This window comes from Rattus norvegicus, chromosome 1 (genome assembly GCF_021556685.1).
Source record: "Rattus norvegicus strain SHRSP/BbbUtx chromosome 1, alternate assembly SHRSP_T2T, whole genome shotgun sequence".
Lineage (NCBI taxonomy): Eukaryota > Metazoa > Chordata > Mammalia > Rodentia > Muridae > Rattus > Rattus norvegicus.
Window position 1 is genome coordinate 242813443 of NC_141534.1, and position 18945 is coordinate 242832387.

General features: G+C 44.2%; 1 protein-coding gene across 30 annotated transcripts in view; it reads right to left on the reverse strand.

The window, feature by feature from the left end:
• Sgms1 (sphingomyelin synthase 1) overlaps positions 1-18945 on the reverse strand; it is a 258698-nt gene that overhangs the window by 85101 nt on the left and 154652 nt on the right. For 27 of the 30 annotated variants that reach the window (XR_015628744.1, XR_015628741.1, XR_015628743.1 and 24 more), the window contains 1 exon segment: positions 10331-10412. The gene's annotated coding sequence lies outside the window, so the exon portion shown is untranslated. 30 annotated transcript variants of the gene reach the window in all.

Below are 18945 nucleotides of genomic sequence, written 5' to 3' on the forward strand. Positions count from 1 at the left end.
TTAATTAAAAAAATTATACTAAAAGTACACAGAGAATTTTGGAGCTGGAATAGTTGCTGGTGTTGTAATGTTCTGAGTCTCTTAAGTCACGAGAAACTTAAGGTTATAGTGCAAGTATCTTGCACTTGATATAATTAAAAATAAAAGGATTGCTAGCAAAAAAGAATCTTAAATAAGTGATTTTATTTAGAAAAAATTAAATACATTTTAAAAAATACAAGTAAATTAAACATTCTCTCTAGATACTGTGGTTGAATATCATATTTTCTTTTATTTAAAAGAAACTTTAAACAGTTGAAATTTGACAAATTATAGGAGACTGCAGAACTCCCAACTCCCTGGGTCCTGATCTATTAAACCATGAGTTAGTCACTAATATTGATGGAGTTTCTGACAGGAAGGAAGACGTTTTATTGCCATTACTTCCTATGTTTTCGTGTGTACATGATTGAGCACAGGCGTGTAGGTCAGAGGACAGCTGCATGCAGTCCCCTCTCTCTTCCCACCAGGAGTGGACCTGGTCATCAGGCTTGTATGGGGAGCACCTTTGGGAAGGAAGCCATGCTGCCAGCTCGAGAGATTTTGTTATAAAGGTGATTATTACTTCTTATGTCTAGAGAAGATCTCTTGGGTTTAAGTTCTCTCTCTCTCTCTCTCTCTCTCTCTCTCTCTCTCTCTCTCTCTGTGTGTGTGTGTGTGTGTGTTGTGTGCATACACACAAGCCCATGCATGGCTATGGGTATGTTTACGCTTAGAGGCCAGAGGAAAATGTTGGGTGCCTTTCCTCAGGTACATCCCTTTTTAGTTGCTCTGCTTTTTAGACCAGGTCTCTCAGTGGTCTGAATTCCTCAATTAGGTGGATGTCCCAGGGATATATGTCTTCAGTTCCCCAGTGCTATGATTTAAGTGTGCACCACCATGCCCAGCTCCCCAAATACCACTGCACCTGTGTAGAAGTCAGAGACCAACGTACAGGAGTCAGGAGTCAGTTTTTTTTTTTTTTTTTTTTTTTTTTTTTTTTTTTTTTACCATATGGTTTTCCAGGGAGCAAACTCAGGCTTGGCCTCCAAGAGCCCTTACCTAAGCCCTCTTGACAACCTAGGTTCTAGTGTCTGGTCCTTTTTTTTTTTTTTTTTTTTTTTTTGGTTCTTTTTTTCGGAGCTGGGGACCGAACCCAGGGCCTTGCGCTTCCTAGGCAAGCGCTCTACCACTGAGCTAAATCCCCAACCGTGTCTGGCCCTTTTTAAGTGTGTTCTAGGATTTTAACTCAGGACCTAGTGTAGACAGCAAACACAACAAGCTCTTCACAGGCTGAGCCATTTCCGCAGATCTCCTCATGATTCCTAAGAGCCAGTCATCCCACAGTCCAAGATTTCTCCAAAATGATACCCAGCTGACAACAAGATCTAAATGAGAGTGGGCCTTCTGAAGCTACTGCTCTTTTCTATGAGGCAATGGGAGAGAGAAGAGAGAGCCCTGGACTGTGAACTGAGAAGCACCCTTCCTAGCCTGGGCTCTACCAATAATTGACCAGAACAGCTTCATCTCGCAGAGGTTCTCTGCCAATTCAACTGGGAATAAAAAACTGGGATAAGAAAACGGAATTGGGCAAAGGGGGCAGAGGCAGGATAGGCCTTCTTATATCTAGCAGCATGAAGGAGAGAGAGCCTGAAGTGAAAGTTTGCCTACACTTCCCATAAAGCTAACTCACAAACCCTTGACCTTAACTTCTGGAAGCCTCTGCACGCACCCCCACATCCTAGCAGCTCTTATCAGCAGCCCTTATCAGCAGCTATGACAGGAAGCTTTTCCATCCCACCTGGACCAATTCTGCCATTCCTGGTTCAAACACCGGTCCCTTGGGCCAGAGTCCCCGAGGCTGGATGCTGTCCAGCTGCTATTCCAGGTAGAAGGCCCCTCCTACAGGGCCTTCTGACACATCACCATCATTACAGGGAAATGTCAAAGTTCATCGTGTCAAGTCTGAAGCTTTTCCTCTCTCAATCACTCAGCTGTTACTTCAGAGGAGATAAAAAGGAAAATCAGCTCCTCACAGATGGTCAGCCAGTTTACGTGCATTTTTTAAAAGCACGGATTTCATTTTTATTTAGAAAACTACTGCTATTGATGTTGCGGTGTGAACTATGTGGGCTGTACATTATCTACCAGCCTATTATACGTTGGTTCCTACACAGAGCTTGAGGGTTAAGAGCAGATGCTCCACCCAGGAGAAGGAAACCTTCCTAAACGCCATCAGCTGCGATCAGAGCTCAAAGCATGGAAAGACATTCCCCACAGCCTTCAGGCACCAGAAACAAGGCCACCTCTATTGATATGGTTAGGGTATACTTGCAAGAGGAAAGGGATAACTATTTCTAGGCCTTTGTTACCTACAGTGACAACACAAAGTGCAAAGCTTCTCGATATACATTTATGGGAGAGAAAAAAAACCCTCAGAACCAGGCTGCCACTCTATGCAACGCAGTCTTTACATTATACTGCCACACAGTCATCTCCATGTCTGCCCCACATCGGGCTTGCTGTCTGACCTGCCCGTACTCCTTTTACTACTCAAGTCTTTTTCTCCTAGAACCCCTTCACTTGCCCAAGCCCCAAAGATCTCTCTTGTTCTCTCTTTTGCTCCAAGGGGAACAGACATCATTCATAATTCCTGCCTTCCTTCTCAGTGAGCTCCCTACCCTCTCTCCTGCCAGGTAAGACTGTGTCTGAGGCAGGCAGTGTATTTCAGAGTTTTCACGTCCCTAAGGCCTTAGCAGATTCTAAAGTCACTTTTTGATCTAATGTGCTTAAGTTATATAACAAACACAACAGAGAAAAGAAAACTTGGCTAATGTATCAAGAACAAACAACTATTACAGCTTTTGAAACCGGCTGGTAAACAGGAGCCAAGCGTCAGGTGTGTCTTTGCTCTTTATCACACGCCTCAGCAGTACAGAAGGCTTCTCAGGAAGCAAACCCAGTACTTCTTGAAAGGAAGGGAAGTTTACACAACATTGTGTAGCGTCAGATCCCAGTTCCCCAAACACTAGCCTACCGAAGACAGAGGGGTGGTAAGTCAGTCTAGCTTCCTTCCAGGAAGAAATATATACACATTGATAATTGGCCAAAGCACTGATATCTTCTTTGATATAAAACTCCTAATAGCCACAAATATTTCTCTGTTTACTTACTTACGCACACCTTGAGATGATGTTTGAATGCTCTAATCCAAAGTCATGTGACTTCTGTATTACAGCAAGCACCTAGAGTCATCGCCACACACGCAGGCAGAAGTTCAGTGTCAATACACGTCTGCTTTTGTGACAGGTAGAAATGCACACTGCAACTCTTCCCAAAAAGGTATGTCAGAAACCAGATGTCTTATTATCCAATTAAATGTTTCATGGCTGCAATCTGTGACAAAGACACAGATCAGTATTCTAACTATAATCAACCGAGAGAGGCGGTCAGCGTTCTTCAGCTGACCTAGCAGCTGCTAGGTCATGCATCAAGGTGGAGAGAATGGAATGAGAATCACAGGAAACAGGAAACACTGGGCCTCAGGACCCACGTGCAATGAACTGTTCCTTGGAGCCTACCTTCAACTCAATTGCCAGCACGGCCACTACGAGGAACTGTTCCACTTTTTAAGAGTTGTAGTTTTTAAAATTCTCAACAAAGACTTACATCTTCTAGCTAGAGCCATGTATCTATGGCACCCTGGTCTATAAGAGGATTATCTGGGTAGAAAGGTAGGAGGAGTAAATTCCACAAGAAGAAAATGGGCTTACTTCCTAAAAGTGGGACTCAGGAACAAATATCGGTTTCTAGCAGGAAATTCCATTCTATGCCTAATATGAAGGCTGATCCAGGTATTTCTCCCCCGGTTATAAACTGCATTTTTAACACTCAGTAGAAATCTAATGTTAGTGAACTTTTCCTAGCTGTTGACAAAGTGTCCAGAGTCTAATAAATGCTGTATCTGAGCTGTTCTTAATAGGACTTAATAGCCTCACGACTGATCAGAAATTTGACGTCAATAATATTACTTATACAGCACTCAGACCTCATTCAAAACATGGAAAACGCATCCAGAATTCTATCTAGAACAACAACAACAACAAAAAAAAAAAAAAAAAAAAAAAAAAAAACCAAGCTCAATTCACTTCATTTATGGCATACCTTGTCGTAGCGGTGAGCTTCATCTTGTACACACGATTTTAGATTTACACTTTCTGCAACACTGCAAGACAGTTTATAACATCTATAACATCGAGGACACATGAACAGTAGCCTCATAAGGAAGGAAACTCTACCTATGCTGAATTCCCCAGTCTAAAGTGTTTTAATTGAAAACTGACATTTTAAAACTGATGTTGGTTTTGGGAAGACTGTCAGGGCTGCCATCATAAACACAAAAGCTAGAGTCAATAGTATAAACTGTAAAATTTAAAATTTTTTAACTGGTCGTCAAGTATTTAATACATCCAAAAGGACGTATTATGGAAAATTACATTAAAATCAACACCCACACGGCCACCACACGTAAGAAGGCAGCCATTTGAAAAGGAACCTGACAGCTCTCTGTGTGCTCCTCTTCCTGTCTGAGGTTGACATGGTTTCTTTTCATAATTATGTGTTAAAATTTTAGAAGACCTGGGTCTAAGAAATGCCTTTAATAATAAAGTAGGTTGTGGTGCCCCATGCCTGAACTGTCAGTACTGGGGAGACTCAGGGAAGTGACTATTGCAATTTGAAAAACAGCTTAGGCCTCATAGTAAAATGTAGTTTAAAAACAAAACACTAAAATAAGGGAGCTAGAGACATGGCTCAGCTGTCACAAGCATTAATGCTTTTGTGGAAGACCTGACTGAGTTCTGCTCCTAACACCGCCATTGGGTGGCTCACAACTGCTTCTAAACTCCATGCTCCATAGGATCCAGTGCCCTTTCCGGCTTCTACAAGCATGCACTCACACGCACAAACCCACTCAGGCACACACACATTCACGTACAATTAGGAATAAAAATCAAACCTTCAAAATAGCCGACGTCAGCAAACAGATAATCCATAGTCCTTGCCTTCTGAAAGCACAGAGGCGGTCAGAAGTGATGGAACTTAACAGCAGAGTGCGGCCTACTTATCTACCAGCTTTACATAGGCTGGAGTTAGCTGAATGAAGGCATCCTCTGTTGAGAAAATGCTTCCATGAGATCCTGTTGTCGGTCATTTCCTTAATTAGTGATCGATGGGGGAGGGTTCAGCCCACTGTGGGTGGTGCCATCCATTCCCGGGCTGGTGGACCTGGGTTCTATAAGAAAGCAGGCTGAGCAAGCCACTGGAAGTAGGAAGCCAGTAAGCGAGTTCCTGTCCTGACTTCCTCCACTGATGGAAATATAAGGCAAATAAACCCTTTCCTCCCCAACTGGCTTTTGGCTATGGTGCTTCACTGCAGCGATAGAAACCCTAACTAAGACAACCATTGAATTCAGCCCTGAAGAAACAGAACCTAATGGTACCCGAAACACAGGTCACTATGGCTCCCGCATTCATGCACCCAGCCAGTACTGGTTACTGGGAATATTAAAGTACACCAAATACCCCTGACATGGTGTCAGGGCATGAGATGTGTGCCTGGAGAGGTCAACTCAATTACCCAAATTAAGGTATTATTAAGCCAAGGCCAACTGGTTCTCTCATGCCATAAAACGACAAAGGAAAGAGGCATCTTAAAGACCGATAATGAACTCTAACACATCGCCCACCATGGAAAAGAGACATAACCACAGGGAAAAAACAGAAATCAAAGGAAACAATCCGCTAATGAGGGGCTTAATTGTGTTTGCAACTGTACGTTGAACAATTTATATGACAGCGGATATAAATGAACATGTCCTCTGTGAAATTAAAAGGCTTACGTGTCAAAGACAGGGCAGGTACACGAGTGAGGGAGCCAGTCAGTACTAATTGTTTAAGTGAGACGCTACACACTTTCCATCTAGTGCACGCGGAATGAGACCCTGGTGCACGCTGAGGAAGAGGCCATTAAGGGGTTATTGGAAAGCAATGGCACCAGCTATCTGAGGCCAGGGCACAGAAAAGTGCAGCCATCTCAAGACCATTCACAACATACTGATCTGGAGTTGTCCTAGAGTGCAGGACACTGTCTACTTCCTCAAGGGTGGATAACATTCTGCTACACAGTCTGAGGTTCCAGAGGTTGCCCCTCCCTGCCCGAACACGTTGGAATACCTTGACACTGGCAGTGTTATGCTTTCAAAAAAAAGAAAGAAAGAAAGCTAGAAAGGAAGAAAAAAGAAGGAAGGAAGGCAGACTCTTCTTGATCAATCTTTCATACCTTATCTAAATGCCTCCTTTGAGCTGGTGATAATCCAAAGACAGTTAACAATTGCTGAGGGGATAGGAGGGATGGGGGGGTGAGGGGGAGGACACTCTCTTGATTAGAAGTCCCTCCTTTCCCGTGAGACTTAGTGCCGATCATGTAAACCTCCTGTCTGTGCCTCACTGCATCCTCACATCAGTGGCCTGTGATCTCAAGATTTACCCAAGGTCCCAGGCATGCCTCAACTAAGATTTGATGAGCTGATGAGCCTTCAATTTAACCATTTCCACACTTTTGCAGTTCTTTTCCATCAACAATGCTAAGTCTCATAGTTTAGAGACATTAATTAGTAGCAAATGCCCAATTCAAATGTTTTCTGCCACTGACACCCACCCTGACCTACCCACTCTTAGAACACCTGGGTAATTAGCTCTCTCCTCTATGGTTTGCACATTAAGACCTGCAACTTCCGATTGAAATGTTTGTTTTCTTTGGTAAGGCTTCATTGCTGACCCTTGAAGTAGAATTAGCATGTTTTATTTGTATTGGAATTTCCCCTCAAAGCCCACGTCATCTGAACCCGATGATTCCCATCAAGCCGCAACAGGAACTCGGCTGAGGACCACACACACCTGGCAGATCTGACCACTTTATACTGATACTTGGGCTACTCAGAAACCACAGAAGGGCCATCCTGACAGATGGTGAAACAAAACAATTATTTTATTGGTGAGACAATTAATTGTTAACTCCCGTGATTTCTTTCTGCTACAAAGACCCCCCCAATCCTGAGGAGGCCCCAGGGTAGTAATTTATATTCCAGGGGTCTCTCTCTGGAATTAACCACAAGCTTCCATGTGAAATAGACAAGAATGAAGTCTGGAATAATTCAATGATCCCCAGGCTCACTGTGGATGTAAATGCCTTTTAAGAGGAAATAGGAGAAGTGAATGTTTTAAGATTATAGAAGTTTGATTCAGGTTACTTGAGGCTTTTTTTTTTTTCAGCTTAATAACAAGAGTTTGGAAAGTTAGGTGGTAGAGACTTAGAATAAAAACAACCACCACAACCTCCACGGTTACTTAGCAATTCTAGACTCCAGTTATTCCTTCTGATAGGCAAGTGAGAGAAACTGAGAAACAAAGTGCTTCCAGAAGAAACCCTGACCATTCCCATCCTGGCTCTCCTCCTTTTTCTATCTAACTCCCTACGAGATTTCAAAATCGAGCCAAGGTGAATGTGAGGCCATTTAGGTGGTGTCTCTCTAGAAGCAATTTATGATCCATTAAAACTGAATTTCTGAGTCAAAAGCAAGACCTCATGTAGTACACAGAGGCGCTCAGCCTGCCTGAGCCTGCAGCTGTCACAGAAGGGGGAGGGATAAGGAAGTAGAAAGCTAGGGAGTTGCTGGGATCTGTCAACAAGAATTGTCACAGAGCAGCCAGAAGACACAAGGGAGGGGTCAGCCAAAACGGAGCTCACCAGTGGAGAATGCCAGTGGGGCCCATGATAACAGAGGCTTGAATTCAAAATTAGTCTTGAAGGCCCTTCCATTCCAGAAGCCATGTGGTCACGAGCATGTGGATTTTACCAAACCTTGCTGCACCAGCCAAAGCAAAGTGCTACTATCTCAGCCAAGGTGGGAACTGCAAATCTGGACTCTGATGTGCCTTCCCAGCAGGAGCCCACGGTGCGGGCCTGTTGGAGCCAGCTTGCACCAGCACAGCAAGCAGACTGTTAGCGTTTCAGGACCACTGGCAGGTGAGCCACAATAATAATTAAAGTAAAGGAGCTTGGGCTGGACAGATGACACAGAGGATAAGAACGCTTACCGCTCGCTCTGCAGAGAACCTGGGCCTGGTTCCCAGCATTCCCTTTGGGAAGCTCACACCTGCCTGTAATCCCAGCTTCAGGGATTACAATGCCTGCCTCCGGCCTCCGTGGACACAGACACAGACACATCATATAGATGAGCAAAAGTAAAATAAATCCTTTAAAGATTACATAAACTTGACGTTTTAAAAATTACCAAAAATAAAGATAATAAATACTTGAATTAATTACTTCCTGATTATTTTACCATTCGCTTAGCTCCTGATGCTGGTTGGGACTATGTCTGAGTCACAGAAAAGCATATAGAGTGCACATCACTTTTAAACCCATTTTGGGTGACTTCTATGGGATAGGCTAAAATCAACCACAGTAGAAAGGTTTATATCCCAAGAAGCCTGCAGACACAGGAAGCCATCCTGGCACAGCCACAGTGCTGACACTTACTGAACTTTGCCACTTAAAGATTTATCAGCACTCAGGGTTGGGGATTTAGCTCAGTGGTAGAGCGCTTGCCTAGGAAGCGCAAGGCCCTGGGTTCGGTCCCCAGCTCCGAAAAAAAGAACCAAAAAAAAAAAAAAAAAAAAAAAAGATTTATCAGCACTCTTCCAGTGAGCTGCCACATTTGAGCTGGCCCATCTTAAATAGACTGTAAATGACAATACTAAGTATGCGGACAGAAAGCACCCGCATTGCTGTGGGCCTGTCGCACTGCAGAGTGTTGTGGACAGTCTCGAGTCATAATGGGGCTCATCAGGTCCACCGCACAGACGAATGAGCTGAGGTAGCCCACGAGCATGTGGGTCTGGAAATGCCTGACTGAATTATCTGGGGTCTCCACTCCACACGCACTGCACTGCCATTATCACAGCAAACTGGAAACCAGCCGAACGTAACTGACACACAGCTAACCATTGTTCAGAGCTACAGCATGGTGTGACAATTCTTCCGAGGCACGCCAACACCAGGAAACTTGCAAAGGAGGCCCCTTAAGACTCCAAGTTCTAGAGGGAAGCTCATAAAAACTCAGGAAATAACCAACCCAGAAGTTCCTAGCGTTGGTATCAGGAATTGCCTTTAGCAGCAACAACTTCGGTCACTGTTGTCATTCGATGCTAAAGGCAATTCCTGATACCGACATCTAGGAGCTCTGGAAATGAGCAGATAGATGCCCTAGGCCCATCCCTCCCCCAAGGTTATCCAGTCAGCAAGGGCCGCTGAGGAGACTCAGGCTATGGTCAAGTTGTCTGAAAGTTATGCAGAGCTCTGGGGTCCCATCTTTTGAGAATCATGGAGCACACTGCGAGGCGGGGGGGCTTTCATCTGACTCATCCCTGCTCCTGTACGTAACCCCTCAGCCATGAAGGAACCCCAGTAAATGCTTTGGTTCACCAAGTGTGACTTTGGCGGTGTTCTTGCTTTCGTCTGTAGGGTCTGTCATTGGTTTCCTATCAAGGTTATAGAAGCTTGTGTCACGCCTCTCCAGGGATAGCATCGCACAATGGACAGGAAAAAGTCTCAGGCAATGGATCAAATTTTACTCATACTTCTGATGGACCCACAAAAGCTACCTAAGGAAGTGGCCCCTGAAAACAAGGTCGTCTGTGTTTTCCAGGGGCCATTCCTGGTTTAACTGCTGACCCCGGACAAGGAATCCTTCTATCACTTGACACTTTTCTTCTGTCCTCCAGAACGAATGCACTCGACTAAAAACGATGTATTCTACAAAGAAAGCTTCACGCATTAACAAACTCTCTCAGCTGTCCCCATCCTGCTCTGAGGTTTATAGATATTTATTTCTTAATCTTTCTTTTAATGTTATGTACATGTAGAGCTGCTGTGTGTGTACTCTGTGTGTACTATGTGCATGCAGTGACTACAGAGGCCAGAGAGATTCTTAGGTCCCCAGGAGCTGGAGTTACAGCCAGCGATACGGCGCCCTGTGGGTGCTGGGAATTGAACCTGAGTCCTCCAGAAGAGCAGCCAGTGCTCTCGGAGCACTGAACCAACACTTTACCCTAATACCTACTTTTAAAAACATTTTCAGTTTTTACACACTTGAGTCATTTGATTGTTCCATACTTTTATTGAGACTTCTTAAGCATGATTCACGCAGTCATTAAAAGAATTCCAAAGAGCTAGCAAAAATTTACTTACGGATTATTTTAAAAAGACTCTCCTCATCTTGGCTTCCTGCAGGATACTAGCTTCTCCGTGTGTTCCCGTTCATCTCCATCACCTGTTACCAGGAGGAAGATTCTCATTAGTTGTACGGTATTTTCTAATAACCTCTATCAAATGTACCACACAAGTAACAATAAAAACAACAAGACCCCAATGGTCCAAAATTCTACCACTGACGAGCCACAGGAATTCCTCTCCCCCAGCCTTCATTTCTTCATTTCTACACGAGCATTAAACATCCCTTACTGTCTGTCTGGGTGGTAGTGATAGTTAAATAAGCTAAAGGGCACGGTCAGCATCCTTTGATCCAACAAAGGTGTTGCCCTGGCAACAGGGACATTGAACACTTAACAATCGCAAATCCTTTATTGCCCAGAGGTTGAGTTCATCAAATCCTGGAGATCTGTACACGATCACCCAAGAATGGAATATACACGGCAAAGTGCTTGTTTTGTTTTGTTTTTTAAGAGGAGTCCCTCAGTATTTCACATCAGTATGTAACTGGCAGGGTCACACACTAGAAACAGGACTTCTGGTTTCTTCTTTTCACATGGGCCCAGCATGGAGACACCCCACTTGTCCCTGGTAGAATGCAACATCCATCACTTTATGTGACAAGCATGTGGCTCTGGGTAGACGACGTTGGCAGGCAGGTCCCTGAGCTAACTTTCCTAGCTCAGAGCAGAGAGAAGGACAAGAAAGCTAGCACGGCTCCATCCATACGGCGCTGCCACAGTCACTGAAGCAAAGACAGAAGCTTCAAGCTACCCAAGGCAAGAGGAGGTGCAGGGAGGACTCGGGAGGAGGAGGAAGAAACACCACATGAATCCAGGTGCTTCTCACTCAGAAGGAACAGGCCCACAGCAACAGATCTGGGGGAGGACCTCCGTTCAGGGGAAGATGTATGGTCGAGCACATGCTCATTGGCTAGCTGTGGCTTTATATGGCTGGCCACCGTGCAAGGAAGCTTCTAAAAGAATGGAGACGGCTGTACGATTTGACATAAGCTTCAAAGGAGTATGAGTAAAGCGCACCTAGATATTTCCCAACAGTGTAATCTTTGGCAAATAGTTTATTCCACCTGAGGCTCAGTTTCTGGGTTAGTAAGACGAGGACAACAATGTCCACAGTTCAGAGCAGTCACGGCCGATAGCGATGAGTATACAGACCATTGTACAGGGTGTCCTCACAAGAAAACCCCAGCTAGCATGTTACTAGCATGATTATGACAGAGACGATTAAATTCCTTGTTACAAAAGACAATACTAGTATGCAACACACTGAATCCATAGACTCCTTATGCGAACCCTTTGGAAAGAGGTTTAGTAACACAAACTTTCCTAACATTCATTTTTCAAATTTATATTATGTTTGCAACTTTTAAAAATTAAAACATATTTATAATATTTCCATCTTCCTTCAGCCCTTCTAAGCCCTTACATACACTCCCACTTCCTCTCAAACTCAAGGCCTCCTTTCTTTACTCATCAGCTATAAATGCAACCTGTTGAGTCAGTTTACTATAGTTTGCATGCATACGATTTCAGGGCTGACCACTTGGTGTTGAACCAATTAGGGCCATTCCTAGGAAGGTGAACTGTCCCTCTCCAGGTAGTCATTGTTCCTTTGCAGCTCTTTCTGGTAGTAGGGTTCCCTGAATGCCACTTTCACATTAGCGTGTCTATTCCTGCTCCCCCTGTTCAGGTCTTGTTTAGACAGCCATACTGTTGAGGTGACATGAGTGATGCTTCCCTGTCATCGTCTTTCCTACGAGACACACTTTTATTGTGATGGAGTGTTGAATGGAGAGTGCCTTCTTCTCTGGCAGCCTTTCCTGACCTCAGCCAACAGAAGCTGTGTGTCTGTTGGTGTTGGATCAGTACTGAGTTCCTTCTATGGACTGGAGAAAATGACTCATTCCTAACAGAAGCAGTGAACTGTTGTGTACTCCACATGCATCTGCAGAATGTGGGGATCATGCTGAAAATTATGGGCAGCTCATCTTCAAGGCTTCCCTCAGCACCACACTATAGCTTCAGTGAGGACAGTGTGGGTGAGGTCATGCCAGCTTTGAAACAAAAGTATCCGATCTCATTATCTACAGAAGGCATCCTGGATGCCTCTAAATCACCCCTGACACTCCTTCCAATGATGGACACTGCTTCTATCTTCAGACCGGCCACAGACAATGTGCAGGAGGACATCTGTCTCCTTTGAGTTTAGTCCCCCTTGATGTAAGAGGCCAAACACCTTATTTACTATTATAAGAGATTTTTTCCCCATCTTTATTAATTTGGGTATTTCTTATTTACATTTCAAATGCTATTCCCTTACCTGGTTTCCAGGCCAACCTCCCCCCAACCCCTCCCCCTCCCCTTCTATATGGGTGTTCCCCTCCCCATCCTCCTCCCCCCATTACAGCCCTCCCCCCCCAACAATCACGTTCACTGGGGGTCCAGCCTTGGCAGGACCAAGGGCTTCCCCTTCCACTGGTGCCCTTTCTACGCTATTCATTGCTACCTATGCAGTTGGAGCCCAGGGTCAGTCTTTGAGTAGTGGCTTAGTCCCTGGAAGCTCTGGTTGGTTGGCATTGTTGTTCATAAGGGGTCTCAAGCCCCTTCAAGCTCTTTCAGTTCTTTCTCTGATTCCTTCAAAGGGGGTCCCGTTCTCAGTTCAGTGGTTTGCTGCTGGCATTCGCCTATGTATTTGCCATATTCTGTCTGTGTTTCTCAGGAGAGATCTATATCCGGTTCCTGTCAGCCTGCGTGCACTTCTTTGTTTCATCCATACAAGACATTTTTTAATAAATTAGTTAAAGGAATTAAAATTGTAATCAAGAATGGTAATGGGCCAGCTGTTCCAAATGATTAAAAGTGACATCAACAACTAATGAACCACCCATTCATTCTGCCAAAGCACGGGGATTAAAAGTACAAGCTTTTAAGGATTGTGGTGGTTTGAATGAGAATGACCCCATAGGCTCACAGGGACAGCACTATTAGGAGGCATGGCCTTGTTGGAAGAAGTGTGTCACTGGAGGGTGGGCTTTGAGTTGTCAAGTGCTCAAACCAGACCTAGTGGAGACTGCCTGCATACCGCCATGTTTCCGGCTATGATGAAAATGGATTCAAAGTGGAGGAGCCTGGTAGGCTATCAGAAAATGGTGCTTGCTGACACTTTTGACAGCCAACAAGCAACCGATACAGCCGAGATATTTCCAGTATGTATGTCGGAAGGCTTATAGGAATGCAGACTGAGGCTGTCTTCACTCCTAGATACTTCTATATTTAAAAGGAAACAGCACCTTGCTTTTCTGTGAAATGATATTACTGGTAAGGTAGTTGTAGAAGCAATCCAAACACATGGGGGTCATACCAATCTATAACCCCCACTAGGAGACTTTCCCCACAGGGAAATCAGTGAAGCCTTTCAACTTTCTCCTTTTCCCCAGCACCATGAAGAAATAAACCAAAAGTCCACAAGGGTTTCTCTTCCCCATGTAGTCAGCAGTTGCCTTCTGCAGACACGACTTTACCATCACTTGGATTTCTCGATGTCATTCAAAATCGAGTGTGTGAAGAAGCCTTGAGTGTGTGAAGAAACCTTGAGTGTGTGAGGAAGCCTTGAGTGTGTGAGGAAGCCTTGAGTGTGTGAGGAAGCCTTGAGTGTGTGAAGAAGCCTTGAGTGTGTGAGGAAGCCTTGAGTGTGTGAGGAAGCCTTGAGTGTGTGAGGAAGCCTTGAGTGTGTGAGGAAGCCTTGAGTGTGTGAGGAAGCCTTGAGTGTGTGAGGAAGCCCTGAAGCCCGTGCCTGCAGCTGCACTTGCTCCTGTTGCATGGGGGACTTCCTGGCAGCCTGCTTTCTGAGCATGCGCCATGAGCAGTTCACAGTGTGCACTCCACACCACACCATGCCAGCAAGCACCACCCAAAACGTCTCAGCTCAGCACTGAGAAGACCATGGCCTATTGCAGTGCTTAACTGTGGTTTTCCGATCTAACAGAAACAACCATAGAATGATGGACAACAAAGGCTTCTAATATGTTGCCAACATCATCTCTCAGCATATAAATCAAAATTAGCACATCTTTGAAATGTACTGCTAGAGCGTTTCATTTGGAAAATTGCTGCCTGCGTTGTTACCTGCAAACAGTTCTAAAACAAGCTGCCTATTTTGCTTTGTGATTAGAGTGGAATTTCCAGTTTCTGTAACTGCCTGAAACCTACGACTGCCATTTTGTACTACCCTGTTATGCAAAGTAGCATCCTCAGCACTGATGACTATAAAATCAAAATATCAATCAACTGTGAAAAATATTGAAGATGTTTTCGTCTTATAGTATCCGATATTCAGCCAAGAGTTAATTCTTTATGTGAAGATAAACAGGCACACTCATTTCAGTTAATGTGCAAATAATGCTTTCATCTTTAAGAAGTGGTAAAACGATGTATAGCAAAGAACTGACCTAAAATCAGTCTCTCTATATTACCTGTAGCGGTTTAAGTTTATATGTTTATTTTCACACACACACACACACACACACACACACACACACACACACACACACACACACAGCTCATAGGAAAACTTAACAATCCCTGCTCAGACTCCCCAGCAGGTGGTAATGCAAGATGAGGGAGCCCTGGCTTCCTCCACCTCTGAGCCGAACACACGTTCTCCTTCCTAGGGAAGGAAGCTGGGAGTGGGCTCCCTCTCCTATTCTACCTCCTTCTACGAATTCATGGGACATCCCCGAGCAGTAGATCCACGATTTGTGTAAGGCAGGCCAGAAAGTGCTATCTTAAGTCAGGCAATGCTTGCATTGCAATGCTCTGAGTGACACGTCTAGGTGACACGTCTAGGTGACGTCACCATGGAAAGAGTAGCAACCAAGACCTACCCCAGCTCCGTCATCAGGAAACAAAAATGCCGATAATTTCTAGATGTATTGCTCATCTCTACTGTTGCCCTCAAAATGTAGTATTCCTAGTTTTTTTTTTCTAAATACATTCTAAAAAGTGTTCATTCAGTAGTATTTTAATTCATGAAATTTGAACTTTATGCTTTCTTATTTACACCAAATTCAGCAAGAGTGTCTTTCTATTCTTGAAGCACTTTTTCAGAATAATAACAAACACTCACAAATCACCATTTTTCCACCATAAATTCAGAAGGAAAGTTTACTTTTTCACAGACACATAAGTGAAGGAACCCATCAGGCAGTGCTCTTGGTTGTACAGAAAACAACACATGACACACATATTAACACCCGGCTGCCTCCATCCTCCCACAGCCCGGGTGCTGGTGAGAGGGGATCCCCATTTTCAGTGGAGTGTGGTGTTCTGAGGGGCACAGAGTGAGAGCACCCTCCTCGGTGATGAGGCTCAACTTTAAGTAGTTCTTTCACTGGAACCAAAGTTTGTGCTTTTTCTCTTCTTGGCTTCTTTGAACCAAGAAACGAAAACCTTTCAAGTGTGAATGGTAACCACAATTTAAGTGAAAAGGGAGTTTTAAAAAGGGTTAAAAAAAAGAAAAAGACAAAAAGCTGACAGAAATGGGCTGTGATGTGACCTCAGTAAGAGTCTGCCCCTATATGACTGGTATCACCTGCAGGAACCATGAGGAGAGGAGAGAAGAGAGAGAGGGCTAGAGGACAGGGTGACAAAACGACGCTCGCTTGCGGGTGAGAGGAGGGCAAACTGATGAAACAGAAGAGCTCGAACAGGAGCAGAACAGGAATGACCCAAGGTTGATGGCATGGTCGCTGCTAAGGCCAAGGGCAGAACAGCATCATCTGTGAGGATCAGATGGCAAGCATTTTTAATATATCCAAAAATCAACGGACACAGTTGTGTTGCACTAAAGTGAAATTAGCAAAAATAGGTAGATATTGGCTCAATTCAGCCCACAGGCTGTGGTTTGCTGACTCCCAACCTCTCTAAGGAAACCTGTGGCTAATGGACAGAACAGACAGAAGGGATGCTACAGGCTGCCCTGGCAAGCCTGTCCCATCCACATTGCAGTCACTCAATTCAGCCTGAGGGCTCACATTCCCATAAGCTGGGTTCCAGGGAGTTCAGCATGGCTGTGGGGCGGGGTGGAGGGGAGGAGAAGGGCGATAAGGGGTGGGGAGTGGGGTAATAAGTGTGCACTTGTTCAGGGTTAGTTGGTGCAAAGCCCTTATCTGTAAAACATGCTGTTTGTGACCCAAGACGTGCAACTGTTGCCTTAGCTTATGTATTTTACCTGCATGGTTGTGGACAAAAATCATCCCAATACTTCAGAGTAACTAAGGAAAGGAAATCGTCTTGAACAGAGTCAAACAAATGAGTTCTAATTTGTCTTCCACAGGTCCTGTACCTTCAAGACCTTCCCTAGCTTTTCCTCTCCCATTTTCTTACCTAACTCCTCTCTAGGTGTCAATCACTTTCTCCAGGAAATGGGTCTTAAGCATCCCAGGGAAGGTGAAAACACATGCCATACATCTCTGTGACATGAACTTCGTTACTTCATATCCATGTCATTCTCTGTGCAATGTCTGCTTCCTGGCTTCGAGGACACATTTCCAGAAAGGTGCCTTGTTGAATGCCCAAGTCTCAAACAGACAAGCAGACATGGATTCAACAGAAAACTCTGTTGTCTACACTGGCTCTGCTTCGCCAGGATGTGGGTAGTTAAAACCAGCAGTTAGATCTTGCATAGCATTTGAGGCTTGGGTGCCTGTAGTGTGGGTGATGGGATATGGTCAGTGGAAGAAGGAAACTGGCCCCAGATTTACACAGTAAGAGCAGGCCACATGCTCTCTGGTTGGCTCAGTTGAAACTACCTGGTTATTTCTCCCATGCTTTGTCATTTGAAAAAAAAATATTTTTGTTAATGATAAAACATTTTTAAGGGAAGATACAGATGATAAGGCTGAAAAATAATAAATTTTTAAAGTTAAGCCCAAATGGCAATGACCTAAAGCAGGAAGCTCAATTAACCACAAGAAAACCTCACCTAGAAATGAAGCCCCAAAGTAGCAACAAAAATGTCAAAATAGCTTTAGAAAATGAAAGGTGTAAGGGGACAGTCAGTTAGAAGTATATAAAAAACCAAAGGATACCACTTGAAACTAAAGAGAAAAACTGCCCTTTTAAATCCATGAAAACTGAGAACTTGTGGTCAGCAGATAAACACTCGGTAAAGTGCTGTAACAAAGCACCTATAAAACCGAGAAGTCTGAAGTAAGAAATGTGCAGGTGAAAATGGAAGGCGATTTTCACTACTCTTGTTGGAAGGAAATGCCCGATCATTTTACTGTGTACCAAAAGCCTGTCACATACATGCATGAACATGCTTGGACAAACAACAGCCAATGCATAACGGAGCAAGAGGAGCAGCGATGTGGAGGGAGAGCTAGACCAGTGCTCATTACTGTCAGAAGGCTACAATGTGTCATTACTGTGAGAACGCTACCATGTAGAACCCCTTACCAAATGCTGTATGTCAGCTCCTTTCCAAGTCACGCATTTCCTTGAGGGAGTGTTTTTAAGTATATAGCCCAAAGAAAGGAAAACGTATGCTTATAATGAGATGTGTACAATTATGTTCATGGTATTCATAACAGTCCCATAGTGAAGCCCATCTTAGTGTACACCAACAGCAAACAGGTAACTTCATTAAATGGAATATTACTCAGCACCAGGAAGGACCATGCTGACACACACGAACAACCGTGAGTCTCAGAAGCATCCTTCTGTTATGTACAGTTAAGGAAGACACACTCAGCATTAACTATGTATCCAAGTGCCTCAGATCTGTGCCCGTTTCCATTGGCATGGCCGTGATAGAAAGAACACGTGAGGGGAATGGGCACGTGATGGCAATGGGCACGTGATGGCAATGGCATATGAAAACTCTCCAGCGTGAAAGGGATGCTTCTTCTTGTTGGCTTTCGGCTCGTCTTATTGACATAATACCTTGCTTGCTACATAGCCCAGGCTGGTCTCAAACTTGCTGTACTCCTCCTTGAGCCCCGCCTAAACTGAAGTTATCAGTGTGAGCCACCATGCCCAACAGAAATATCCACTATCTCTAGAGAGATAGCAATTCATTAGTTTACTTCAAAAAGGAAGAGGAACCATGAGCTTCCTACCAAAATGTTCTATGAACGTTTGCATTGAAATCTTCATAGGATTTGAATTAAAAACAATATGTCTTTAATTCTATTTAATCTGCTAATAATTTTTGTGTGCGTGTGTGAGCACATGTGTGCACATGACGGGTTATAACCGCCATGGAGACTCTTACCTGTGCTTGCTTTGGAGAGCCTCTGCCCCTTGCAAATGCAGGAATTACAGGTGGCCTCCATGCACACCCAGAGTCATTATCCCTGAGCGTCATCTCCCCACCTCTACTACTAACGATTTTTAACAATCTGAGAGGAAAGGGGTGTGAAAGGAAAGACTAAGACAGACCCAGATGTTCTAATATTTTTAAACTTCTACTGTACTCCAGGTAAGACAATAGTCACTAGAGAAATGAACAAAAACTTTATGATTGAAATTCTCAGTCTGGTAAAAGACAAGAAAGCATTAACTAAGGTGTAA